The sequence below is a fragment of the Solanum lycopersicum genome, chromosome 11, assembly GCF_036512215.1.
Source record: "Solanum lycopersicum chromosome 11, SLM_r2.1".
Lineage (NCBI taxonomy): Eukaryota > Viridiplantae > Streptophyta > Magnoliopsida > Solanales > Solanaceae > Solanum > Solanum lycopersicum.
The window spans coordinates 52,415,086-52,419,606 of NC_090810.1; positions in this window are offsets into that span (position 1 = coordinate 52,415,086).

Consider the following 4,521-nt stretch of genomic DNA (forward strand, 5'->3'; position numbering starts at 1 on the left):
AAACCACCCAGGGATTCATCATTTCATTTTTCATTTCATCTTATTCCAATGTACTTGGGCATTTTGTGTGTTTCACACTCTTACATAACTCTTCTAAGGTTTCATCATTTCATTACATATATATTAGGTTCACTTAATTTTAAATGTGTGTTAGACTTATGGGTCAATACATACAAGTCATATGTCTTCATTCATAGTTCGTTTAAGTTATTCATATCGTTCTAAGATCATCTGGTACAAGAATTATAAAGCATCTTGTATATATGCTAAGATCACATTTTCTATTTAAGTAGGTAACATTATTTTTGAAAAATTAATTTATGTATTACTTATGTACCCATACGCAAATTGGGCAATGGAACCTGATTTCGAATCCCTTGGACAACACATACATTTTTATTTATTTTTGTTTTATCCACACGCCTAAGGGACCCAATGTCGCGCCCCAACGCCATGATTTCATTTTTCCTTAATTTCTCTCTTCATTTTCTATCATTGAGAGTGAGAGGAAGTGGGATCCAACCCCCACAACCTCATTTTGTTTTTTATTTTCTTCTCTTTAATTTCTCTCCCTTTGGCGGAAGGGATGTGGGTTCAAACCCCCGCAACCCACATTAATTTTTTTTTCTCCTTGATCTTTCTTAATCTTCGTAGAGGTTGTGGGTTCGATTCCCACACTCCTCAACCATTTATTTTTCTTTTTATTCATTCTTAAATCTTATTGAGATGTGGTGAGTTCGTACACCACTCCTATTATTTTTTTTTCATTTTCGGATGAAGGCACATGGTTCGAATCTCACATGCCATGTTATCTTTTTCTCACATTATTTAAAAGAATTTTAAAATTGTGAGGTCACAGGTTTCATTAACAGTGGCCTCACATATTTAAATTCATTTTTACATAACATTATAATCCCCTTAGCTTGGCGGAAACTCATTAACAAGATGCTAGAAATTTTTACCACATAGTTTTTCACCTTTTTGACTTTAAATTTTTTGACTTTTTATGTAATTTTGAATGATTTCGTTACATGCATTTTCATAGATTCATTTGACTATAAGTTTGCACTCAAATCAAAAATTATACATCACTTATGAACATCACTATCTAAGCAAGTTTGTGCACATGAAATACAATTATAAACTTGTCATTTTTCGAACATCAATCCAAGAGTGTATATCATGGCTACACATTGCACAAACATCATTTTAAATTTAATTTCAGACAACATGCTCCTTATTCACATAATTCCGATCGTACACACATAAACATAATCATCACGAAAATAAATTACATCCCTAATTTCTTCTACCATCAAACATTCCAAACCTATGATTCGATGGGAGATAATGACAAGGACATGCATCGGGGAAAAACACTAGTTTTCAGAATAGATTCGTATGAACCATAGGGTCTCATAGGAAAGGGACCAAGAGAGAAGAGAACCCATACCTTATTTTGACGTTCTAACTTTGAACTTTCTGACCAAACCTTCTACAAAATGTCTAAGTCAAAAATCTTCAAAACTAAGTCGACATAAAACATCCTCTCTTTGCCTAACGTTTTTGTTATGCTTTGAATATGTTTTTAACGTGAATGTTATTCAAGTGTGAATATATGCAGACAGAATATATAGACTACGAATTAAGTGAAAATGATAGTATATATGAAGTATCATATATAGAATTTTAAAATGAAGAAGAAAATATTAATATAGATAATGATTAAATATAAGATGAAACATAATGACTGTAAAAGACATAAACATAATATCTAAAGAAGATTATCAAAATAATGAATTATCAGAACAAAAAAATTTATTTGATAATACAATTTTTGAACAAACAAAAGGAAAAGAATTAGATTTAAGTGTTGAAAAGGTACTTGAAATATCTACTTCAAGAAATTGGTTTAAAAGCAAAAAAGAAGAATACTATGTAGTTAGTCAGAAAGAACATATCATAGATTGCAAATATACAAAAGGAAAAGCACAAATACCTATACTAAGTAAACAAATAATAAATAGAGAAATACAAGATATAAAAGCTAAAACACCTATAAAATATGTACATTTAGGAGGAACATAAATATAAATAAAAGCTTTTTTTAGAGAAGGAATAGATACACCTATTGAAATATATTAAGCAGATGATAAAATTATACACCCTAGAGAAAAAAGTGTAATTAGTGCAGTTAGAGGAAATTTAATATACCAAAAAGTTAAGTTTATAATAAGTGTCAAGTATTCAGTGCTATTAACAGATAGAAATATAGATAAATCATTAGTATTATATTGGAAGATGTCTGGAATAGAGCTAGCACCAGGAAGTAAAATATTCACAGCAAGATGTAAAAACACAAAGTAACAGCGAGAAATAAAATTGATAGAATAAAAGTAGAAAATCCCTTTGAAATAATAATTACTATAATAGATAATAATGACGATAATTATAAACAAATTGACATAGAAGAAAATTTAGAAATAGTAAAAGAAAGATCAAGTACTTCAAGCGTACCAAATACACTAACAAGAACTACCTTATCAACAATGAGTACATCTAGAAGAAACTATGAAATTACGAAAAAATTATTAGAAGTTATAACAACATATCATTATTTTATAACAGGAATAGTAGACCAAAGAAGATATAAAATTTTAATAAATACTAACAAAAAAAATTACATAATAAGAGAACTAGTATTAGAAACGAAAATTATAAAAACAGGACAATTATGCCCCGAACTACCTAGTGAGATAATAAATACGAAAGAAGAAACAACAGAAAATGAAATAATTATAGGAGGAATCATTGGTTCCATATAGGTTCTTCACCGGGGTAGAGCAAGACTTGATTCAATAAGCAAATTTTCGGCCCTATCTCCCCAAATTGACTCTCCACTTTATTAAATAAATATTTAATTATATACCTCTTTTTTTGCCACCCCCTACTTGCTCATTCGCAATTACTACCACAAGAAAGTCGCCCCTATCTCTAAAGGGGCTTATGAACTCCACGACTTTCTTATGTTATGGGGTCTCGAAGACTGAATTATTTAGGGTCATTATGATACTACCCTTGTCCTTGAAAAAGACCATTTTACACCTAGACCATTCAAACATAAGATGGCCCCCTTTTAAGTCCGGTAAAGACTCATCTTGGTAAAGACTCACGTTAGTTGGCTTGGCTTTCACAAGGGTTCAGAGTTATGGTTCTAGGCGCATCAATCCATGTTAACCCGGTCTAAAACGTAGGCATTGTAGATACATTAAACATTATTTAGCATAGACATTTTTTTGGGTCTTTACAAACCTACCTAGGTAGGTCTTTGGATAACTTTGGATAGAGGTCTATATTAATAATGGGTTACTAATGAGTATGATTATAGGTTGAATATGATAGGAGTATTACTTGGTACGACAAAGATTTATTTGTATGATGCATTTAGAAGTCTTATAAAAATACCATGAAAAGCATTTTCCAAAAATGTCCTCTTTAAAGAAACTTTTTGCATGATTATCAGACTTAGTGCTTAATTGTACCATGTATAATTAAGCATCTTCCAACTGAAATTTCAACTTTAAAGAACCTTTTTTACGATTTCCATACTTAGTGCTTAATTGCATGATTTATGAAGTCTAATGAAAATCGCATGAAAATCATTTTTCAACTAAAATTTCCTCTTTAAAGCAGTTATTTGCATGATTCCATAGTATGTGCTCAATTGTTCTCACTCCATATTCGTCCTTATTTTGCATATATAAGTGGAAGAAAGTGAGAATCTTAGAGTTGAAGCATAGGAAGTATATTGTTCTCTCAAGACTCAAAGTATGTCCTTATATATTCGAGAACGAACATGTTATTTCTAGTTTCCTTTCATTAAAGACTTTCTCATAGAGACTAGAATCATTATATCAATGAGAGGGATATGACCCTACGATAATAATATATGTTTAAGTCGTCTTTTGATGAGACATAGTTCTTCTTATATTTTATTAAAGTGTTCCATATTTACTTTACTGTGACAATTTTTAACGCCGAACATCTTTTCATACCATTGTGATGAATGAAAGCTAAGAGTCTTGTATAAGACCTCAGAGGGGTCAAGTACATTGTTTGATGCCTAGGGGTACTCCCTGATCATTAAAAACATTTTATCAGAGCATGAGGTTCTGGAAATAATCTTATGTTTCAATGTGTCATAAGCCACGTCTAGTAAATTATAGTTCATCGGTGTGAGTTGCGACACATCTATGTCAGAGAGGCTATACACCGATAGAATTTACACTTCCTTCATATTGTTGAAGTCTTGTTTTATAATATATGTCTATGAGTTCCAAACATTACTCTTGTGGTTTTAGGAACATGAATAAGTGAGGGTCTAATGCAATGAGGGCTCAATAAGATATTCTGAATTAGGAGGCTCCCCCTAAAGTGCACCAAGGTCCACAAGCTCCCAAAGAGGAAGGGCTTTTTTCTAATGTAGAGATAAGGTCTACTTTTAAAACTTTGACCTAACAC